The sequence below is a fragment of the Ranitomeya imitator genome, chromosome 10 (assembly GCF_032444005.1).
Source record: "Ranitomeya imitator isolate aRanImi1 chromosome 10, aRanImi1.pri, whole genome shotgun sequence".
NCBI lineage: Eukaryota > Metazoa > Chordata > Amphibia > Anura > Dendrobatidae > Ranitomeya > Ranitomeya imitator.
In genome coordinates this window covers 147,614,256-147,623,865 of record NC_091291.1, presented here as the reverse complement: position 1 = coordinate 147,623,865, position 9,610 = coordinate 147,614,256, and positions in this window count along the sequence as shown.

The window sequence follows — 9,610 nt, the reverse complement described above, 5'->3', positions numbered from 1 at the left end:
TCATCATCATCATCATCATCATCACCATCATCCACCAACATCATCATCACCATCATCATCCATCACCACCAACATCATCACCATCATCATCCATCACCACCATCCACCAACATCATTATCACCATCATCATCCATCACCACCATTCACCAACATCATCACCATCATCATCCATCACCACCATCCATCATCATCACCATCATCATCCATCATCATCATCACCATCACCACCATCCACCAACATCATTATCACCATCATCATCCATCACCACCATCCACCAACATCATCACCATCATCATCCATCACCACCATCCATCATCATCACCATCCACCAACATCATCACCATCATCATCCATCATCATCATCATCACCACCATCATCCATCACCACCATCATCCATCACCACCATCATTCACCAACATCATCATCACCATCATCCATCACCACCATCATTATCCATCACCATCCACCAACATCACCACCATCATCCATCACCACCATCATCCATCACCATCCACCAACATCCATCACCACCATCATTCACCAACATCATCATCACCATCATCCATCACCACCATCATTATCCATCACCATCCACCAACATCACCACCACCATCCATCACCACCATCATCCATCACCATCCACCAACATCCATCACCACCATGATCCATCATCACTATCACCATCCATCACCTTCACCACCACCACCACCACCATCATCCATCACCACCATCATCCATCACCACCATCATCCATCACCACCATCATCATCAATCACCATCATCCATCATCATCCACTATCACCATCATCCATCACCACCATCATCCACTATCACCATCATCCATCACCACCATCATCCATCACCACCATCATCCATCACCACAATCATCATCAATCACCATCATCCATCATCATCCACTATCACCATCATCCATCACCACCATCAGTGGTTAGCTCTGTACGGTGGTTCAGTGGTTAGCTCTGTACGGTGGCTCAGTGGTCAGCTCTGTACGGTGGTTCAGTGGTTAGCTCTGTACGGTGGCTCAGTGATTAGCTCTGTACGGTGGCTCAGTGGTTAGCTCTGTACGGTGGCTCAGTGATTAGCTCTGTACGGTGGTTCAGTGGTTAGCTCTGTACGGTGGCTCAGTGGTTAGCTCTGTACGGTGGCTCAGTGGTTAGCTCTGTAGAGTGGCTCAGTGGTTAGCTCTGTACGGTGGCTCAGTGGTTAGCTCTGTACGGTGGTTCAGTGGTTAGCTCTGTACGGTGGCTCAGTGGTTAGCTCTGTACGGTGGCTCAGTGGTTAGCTCTGTACGGTGGTTCAGTGGTTAGCTCTGTACGGTGGCTCAGTGGTTAGCTCTGTACGGTGGCTCAGTGGTTAGCTCTGTAGAGTGGCTCAGTGGTTAGCTCTGTACGGTGGCTCAGTGGTTAGCTCTGTACGGTGGTTCAGTGGTTAGCTCTGTACGGTGGCTCAGTGATTAGCTCTGTACGGTGGCTCAGTGATTAGCTCTGTACGGTGGCTCAGTGATTAGCTCTGTACGGTGGCTCAGTGGTTAGCTCTGTACGGTGGCTCAGTGGTTAGCTCTGTACGGTGGATCAGTGGTTAGCTCTGTACGGTGGCTCAGTGGTTAGCTCTGTACGGTGGTTCAGTGGTTAGCTCTGTACGGTGGATCGGTGGTTAGCTCTGTACGGTGGATCAGTGGTTAGCTCTGTACGGTGGTTCAGTGGTTAGCTCTGTACGGTGACTCAGTGGTTAGCTCTGTACGGTGGCTCAGTGGTTAGCTCTGTACGGTGGCTCAGTGGTTAGCTCTGTACGGTGGTTCAGTGGTTAGCTCTGTACGGTGGCTCAGTGGTTAGCTCTGTACGGTGGCTCAGTGGTTAGCTCTGTACGGTGGTTCAGTGGTTAGCTCTGTACGGTGGCTCAGTGGTTAGCTCTGTACGGTGGATCAGTGGATAGCTCTGTACGGTGGCTCAGTGGTTAGCTCTGTACGGTGGATCAGTGGTTAGCTCTGTACGGTGGTTCAGTGGTTAGCTCTGTACGGTGGCTCAGTGGTTAGCTCTGTATGGTGGCTCAGTGGTTAGCTCTGTATGGTGGCTCAGTGATTAGCTCTGTACGGTGGCTCAGTGGTTAGCTCTGTATGGTGGCTCAGTGATTAGCTCTGTACGGTGGCTCAGTGGTTAGCTCTGTACGGTGGCTCAGTGGTTAGCTCTGTACGGCGGCTCAGTGGTTAGCTCTGTATGGTGGCTCAGTGGTTAGCTCTGTATGGTGGCTCAGTGATTAGCTCTGTACGGTGGCTCAGTGGTTAGCTCTGTACGGTGGCTCAGTGGTTAGCTCTGTACGGTGGTTCAGTGGTTAGCTCTGTACGGTGGCTCAGTGATTAGCTCTGTACGGTGATTCAGTGGTTAGCTCTGTACGGTGGATCAGTGGTTAGCTCTGTACGTTGGCTCAGTGGTTAGCTCTGTACGGTGGCTCAGTGGTTAGCTCTGTACGGTGGTTCATTGGTTAGCTCTGTACGGTGGCTCAGTGGTTAGCTCTGTACGGTGGATCAGTGGTTAGCTCTGTACGGTGGCTCAGTGGTTAGCTCTGTACGGTGGATCAGTGGTTAGCTCTGTACGGTGGTTCAGTGGTTAGCTCTGTACGGTGGCTCAGTGATTAGCTCTGTACGGTGGTTCAGTGGTTAGCTCTGTACGGTGGTTCAGTGGTTAGCTCTGTACGGTGGTTCAGTGGTTAGCTCTGTACGGTGGTTCAGTGGTTAGCTCTGTACGGTGGCTCAGTGATTAGCTCTGTACGGTGGCTCAGTGGTTAGCTCTGTACGGTGGCTCAGTGGTTAGCTCTGTACGGTGGTTCAGTGGTTAGCTCTGTACGGTGGATCAGTGGTTAGCTCTGTACGGTGGCTCAGTGGTTAGCTCTGTACGGTGGCTCAGTGTTTAGCTCTGTACGGTGATTCAGTGGTTAGCTCTGTACGGTGGATCAGTGGTTAGCTCTGTACGGTGGATCAGTGGTTAGCTCTGTACTGTGACTCAGTGGTTAGCTCTGTACGGTGGCTCAGTGGTTAGCTCTGTAGAGTGGCTCAGTGGTTAGCTCTGTACGGTGGCTCAGTGGTTAGCTCTGTACGGTGGTTCAGTGGTTAGCTCTGTACGGTGGCTCAGTGATTAGCTCTGTACGGTGGCTCAGTGATTAGCTCTGTACGGTGGCTCAGTGATTATCTCTGTACGGTGGCTCAGTGGTTAGCTCTGTACGGTGGCTCAGTGGTTAGCTCTGTACGGTGGATCAGTGGTTAGCTCTGTACGGTGGCTCAGTGGTTAGCTCTGTACGGTGGTTCAGTGGTTAGCTCTGTACGGTGGATCAGTGGTTAGCTCTGTACGGTGGTTCAGTGGTTAGCTCTGTACGGTGACTCAGTGGTTAGCTCTGTACGGTGGCTCAGTGGTTAGCTCTGTACGGTGGCTCAGTGGTTAGCTCTGTACGGTGGTTCAGTGGTTAGCTCTGTACGGTGGCTCAGTGGTTAGCTCTGTACGGTGGCTCAGTGGTTAGCTCTGTACGGTGGTTCAGTGGTTAGCTCTGTACGGTGGCTCAGTGGTTAGCTCTGTACGGTGGATCAGTGGATAGCTCTGTACGGTGGCTCAGTGGTTAGCTCTGTACGGTGGATCAGTGGTTAGCTCTGTACGGTGGTTCAGTGGTTAGCTCTGTACGGTGGCTCAGTGGTTAGCTCTGTATGGTGGCTCAGTGGTTAGCTCTGTATGGTGGCTCAGTGATTAGCTCTGTACGGTGGCTCAGTGGTTAGCTCTGTATGGTGGCTCAGTGATTAGCTCTGTACGGCGGCTCAGTGGTTAGCTCTGTATGGTGGCTCAGTGGTTAGCTCTGTATGGTGGCTCAGTGATTAGCTCTGTACGGTGGCTCAGTGGTTAGCTCTGTACGGTGGCTCAGTGGTTAGCTCTGTACGGTGGTTCAGTGGTTAGCTCTGTACGGTGGCTCAGTGATTAGCTCTGTACGGTGATTCAGTGGTTAGCTCTGTACGGTGGATCAGTGGTTAGCTCTGTACGGTGGCTCAGTGGTTAGCTCTGTACGGTGGCTCAGTGGTTAGCTCTGTACGGTGGTTCAGTGGTTAGCTCTGTACGGTGGCTCAGTGGTTAGCTCTGTACGGTGGATCAGTGATTAGCTCTGTACGGTGGCTCAGTGGTTAGCTCTGTACGGTGGCTCAGTGGTTAGCTCTGTACGGTGGCTCAGTGATTAGCTCTGTACGGTGGCTCAGTGGTTAGCTCTGTACGGTGGCTCAGTGGTTAGCTCTGTACGGTGGTTCAGTGGTTAGCATTGTACGGTGGCTCAGTGGTTAGCTCTGTACGGTGGCTCAGTGGTTAGCTCTGTACGGTGGCTCAGTGATTAGCTCTGTACGGTGGCTCAGTGGTTAGCTCTGTATGGTGGCTCAGTGGTTAGCTCTGTACGGTGGTTCAGTGGTTAGCTCTGTACGGTGGATCAGTGGTTAGCTCTGTTCGGTGGCTCAGTGGTTAGCTCTGTACGGTGGCTCAGTGTTTAGCTCTGTACGGTGATTCAGTGGTTAGCTCTGTACGGTGGATCAGTGGTTAGCTCTGTACGGTGGCTCAGTGGTTAGCTCTGTACGGTGGATCAGTGATTAGCTCTGTACGGTGGCTCAGTGGTTAGCTCTGTACGGTGGTTCAGTGGTTAGCATTGTACGGTGGCTCAGTGGTTAGCTCTGTACGGTGGCTCAGTGGTTAGCTCTGTACGGTGGCTCAGTGATTAGCTCTGTACGGTGGCTCAGTGGTTAGCTCTGTACGGTGGCTCAGTGGTTAGCTCTGTACGGTGGTTCAGTGGTTAGCTCTGTACGGTGGATCAGTGGTTAGCTCTGTTCGGTGGCTCAGTGGTTAGCTCTGTACGGTGGCTCAGTGTTTAGCTCTGTACGGTGATTCAGTGGTTAGCTCTGTACGGTGGATCAGTGGTTAGCTCTGTACGGTGGATCAGTGGTTAGCTCTGTACGGTGACTCAGTGGTTAGCTCTGTACGGTGGCTCAGTGGTTAGCTCTGTAGAGTGGCTCAGTGGTTAGCTCTGTACGGTGGCTCAGTGGTTAGCTCTGTACGGTGGTTCAGTGGTTAGCTCTGTTCGGTGGCTCAGTGATTAGCTCTGTACGGTGGCTCAGTGATTAGCTCTGTACGGTGGCTCAGTGATTTTCTCTGTACGGTGGCTCAGTGGTTAGCTCTGTACGGTGGCTCAATGGTTAGCTCTGTACGGTGGATCAGTGGTTAGCTCTGTACGGTGGCTCAGTGATTAGCTCTGTACGGTGGTTCAGTGGTTAGCTCTGTCCGGTGGATCAGTGGTTAGCTCTGTACGGTGGTTCAGTGGTTAGCTCTGTACGGTGACTCAGTGGTTAGCTCTGTACGGTGGCTCAGTGGTTAGCTCTGTACGGTGGCTCAGTGGTTAGCTCTGTACGGTGGTTCAGTGGTTAGCTCTGTACGGTGGCTCAGTGGTTAGCTCTGTACGGTGGCTCAGTGGTTAGCTCTGTACGGTGGTTCAGTGGTTAGCTCTGTACGGTGGCTCAGTGGTTAGCTCTGTACGGTGGATCAGTGGATAGCTCTGTACGGTGGCTCAGTGGTTAGCTCTGTACGGTGGATCAGTGGTTAGCTCTGTACGGTGGTTCAGTGGTTAGCTCTGTACGGTCGCTCAGTGGTTAGCTCTGTATGGTGGCTCAGTGGTTAGCTCTGTATGGTGGCTCAGTGGTTAGCTCTGTACGGTGGCTCAGTGGTTAGCTCTGTACGGTGGCTCAGTGATTAGCTCTGTACGGTGGCTCAGTGGTTAGCTCTGTACGGTGGCTCAGTGGTTAGCTCTGTACGGCGGCTCAGTGGTTAGCTCTGTATGGTGGCTCAGTGGTTAGCTCTGTATGGTGGCTCAGTGGTTAGCTCTGTACGGTGGCTCAGTGGTTAGCTCTGTACGGTGGTTCAGTGGTTAGCTCTGTACGGTGGATCAGTGGTTAGCTCTGTACGGTGATTCAGTGGTTAGCTCTGTACGGTGGATCAGTGGTTAGCTCTGTACGGTGGCTCAGTGGTTAGCTCTGTACGGTGGCTCAGTGGTTAGCTCTGTACGGTGGTTCAGTGGTTAGCTCTGTACGGTGGCTCAGTGGTTAGCTCTGTACGGTGGCTCAGTGATTAGCTCTGTACGGTGGCTCAGTGATTAGCTCTGTACGGTGGCTCAGTGATTATCTCTGTACGGTGGCTCAGTGGTTAGCTCTGTACGGTGGCTCAGTGGTTAGCATTGTACGGTGGCTCAGTGGTTAGCTCTGTACGGTGGCTCAGTGGTTAGCTCTGTACGGTGGATCAGTGGTTAGCTCTGTACGGTGGCTCAGTGGTTAGCTCTGTACGGTGGTTCAGTGGTTAGCTCTGTACGGTGGATCAGTGGTTAGCTCTGTACGGTGGTTCAGTGGTTAGCTCTGTACGGTGACTCAGTGGTTAGCTCTGTACGGTGGTTCAGTGGTTAGCTCTGTACGGTGGCTCAGTGGTTAGCTCTGTACGGTGGTTCAGTGGTTAGCTCTGTACGGTGGCTCAGTGGTTAGCTCTGTACGGTGGCTCAGTGGTTAGCTCTGTACGGTGGTTCAGTGGTTAGCTCTGTACGGTGGATCAGTGGTTAGCTCTGTACGGTGGCTCAGTGGTTAGCTCTGTACGGTGGCTCAGTGATTAGCTCTGTACGGTGATTCAGTGGTTAGCTCTGTACGGTGGATCAGTGGTTAGCTCTGTACGGTGGATCAGTGGTTAGCTCTGTACGGTGGCTCAGTGGTTAGCTCTGTACGGTGGCTCAGTGATTAGCTCTGTACGGTGATTCAGTGGTTAGCTCTGTACGGTGGATCAGTGGTTAGCTCTGTACGGTGGCTCAGTGGTTAGCTCTCTACGGTGGCTCAGTGGTTAGCTCTGTACGGTGGTTCAGTGGTTAGCTCTGTACGGTGGCTCAGTGGTTAGCTCTGTACGGTGGATCAGTGGTTAGCTCTGTACGGTGGCTCAGTGGTTAGCTCTGTACGGTGGATCAGTGGTTAGCTCTGTACGGTGGTTCAGTGGTTAGCTTTGTACGGTGGTTCAGTGGTTAGCTCTGTACGGTGGTTCAGTGGTTAGCTCTGTACGGTGGCTCAGTGATTAGCTCTGTACGGTGGCTCAGTGGTTAGCTCTGTACGGTGGTTCAGTGATTAGCTCTGTACGGTGGCTCAGTGGTTAGCTCTGTACGGTGGCTCAGTGGTTAGCTCTGTACGGTGGCTCAGTGATTAGCTCTGTACGGTGGCTCAGTGGTTAGCTCTGTACGGTGGCTCAGTGGTTAGCTCTGTACGGTGGTTCAGTGGTTAGCATTGTACGGTGGCTCAGTGGTTAGCTCTGTACGGTGGCTCAGTGGTTAGCTCTGTACGGTGGCTCAGTGATTAGCTCTGTACGGTGGCTCAGTGGTTAGCTCTGTACGGTGGCTCAGTGGTTAGCTCTGTACGGTGGTTCAGTGGTTAGCTCTGTACGGTGGATCAGTGGTTAGCTCTGTTCGGTGGCTCAGTGGTTAGCTCTGTACGGTGGCTCAGTGTTTAGCTCTGTACGGTGATTCAGTGGTTAGCTCTGTACGGTGGTTCAGTGGTTAGCTCTGTACGGTGGTTCAGTGGTTAGCTCTGTGCCGTGCAGGAGACAGCGCTACAGTAAGCGCTGTCCCCCCCCACTGGTGCTGAAGCCCCATTGATATCTTCCCTGCAGCAGCGTTTGCTGTAGAGAAGATATGAATAATCGTGTTTAAAATAAAGCTCCCATAGGGGCGGAGCCGCATATTCATTACTGTAAATGAGCGGCCCCACGTGACCGCTCATACTGGAGAAGGTGCGGCCAGGACAGTAAGCAGCGCCAGCCAGCGAGGGAGCCGGGTGAGTATTTTAAGAACAGCGGGCGGGCGCACAGGGGGTGGGAGGGTGGTGGGGACATGGATCTTTATTTTAAACACGAGAAACAAAAAAAAACAAGGAATATTCATATCTTCTCTACAGCGAACGCTGCTGCAGAGAAGATATGAATGGGGCTTCAGCACCAGATGCAGGGGACAGCGCTAAACTTTAGCGCTGTCTCCTGCACGGTGCGTGTGGTACCCAGTCGGCACACGTGTGCCCCACTGATGTGCCACAGAAACGCACGGGCACACGGACACGGATAATTCCGGTACCGATTTTTCCGGTACCGGAATTATCTGGACTTTGTGGGACTGCCCTAAAGCTGTGGAATTATTATATAAGCAATGCCACCCCGTGACCTGCAATAACTTCATCAGGGGCTCATTAGGCAGAGGGGACTGAGCATGTGTGTCCTCCAGTACTCAGCTCAATAGGTGGAGGTGACTGAGCGTGTGTGTCCTCCAACACTCTGCTCTTTATGTGGAGGTGACTGAGCATGTTTCCTCCAGCACTCAGCTCATTAGGACAAGGGGACTGAGCATATGTGTCCTCCAGCAATCGGCTGATTAGGACAAGGGGACTGAGCATGTGTGTCCTCCAGCACTCGGCTCATTAGTAGGAGAGGACTGAGCATGTGTGTCCTCCAGCACTCGGCTCATTAGTAGGAGAGGACTGAGCATGTGTGTCCTCCAGCACTAGGCTCATTAGGCATAGGGGACTGAGCATTTGTGTCCTCCAGTACTCAGCTCAATAGGTGGAGGTGACTGAGCATATATGTCCTCCAACACTCTGCTCTTCATGTGGAGGTGACTGAGCATGTTTCTTCCAGCACTCAGCTCATTAGGACAAGGGGACTGAGCATGTGCGTCCTCCAGCACTCGGCTCATTAGTAGGAGAGGACTGAGCATGTGTGTCCTCCAGCACTAGGCTCATTAGGCATAGGGGACTGAGCATGTGTGTCCTCCAGCACTCAGCTCTTTAGGTGGAGGTGACTGAGCGTGTGTGTCCTACAGCACTCGGCTCATTAGGTGGAGGGGACTGAGCATGTGTGTCCTCCAGCACTCAGCTCTTTAGGTGGAGGTGACTGAGCGTGTGTGTCCTACAGCACTAGGCTCATTAGGCATAGGGGACTGAGCATGTGTGTCCTCCAGCACTCAGCTGATTAGGTGGAGGGGACTGAGCATGTGTGTCCTCCAGCACTCAGCTCTTTAGGTGGAGGTGACTGAGCGTGTGTGTCCTCCAGTACTCGGCTCATTAGGTGGAGGGGACTGAGCGTGTGTGTCATCCACACTAGGCACATTAGATTGACCCACACCTTAGTATATACTTTGAACACCAGGTGGCGACATAGTATGAGGGTGAATATTTAGGACTGGGGTTAAGGATCAGACTCGGGTTATGGACAGGGAATGTGCTGGAGTTAGGACTAACAACTTACCAACGATCACGACCAGCGATACGACCTGGCCATGATCGTTGGTAAGTCGTTGTGTGGTCGCTGGGGAGCTGTCACACAGACCGCTCTCTCCAGCGACCAACGATCAGGGGAACGACTTCGGCATCGTTGAAACTGTCTTCAACGATGCCGAAGTCCCCGGGTAACCAGGGTAAACATCGGGTTACTAAGTGCAGGGCCGCGCTTAGTAACCCGATATTTACCCTGGTTACCATTGTAAAAGTAAAAAAAAAAACACTACATACTTACATTCC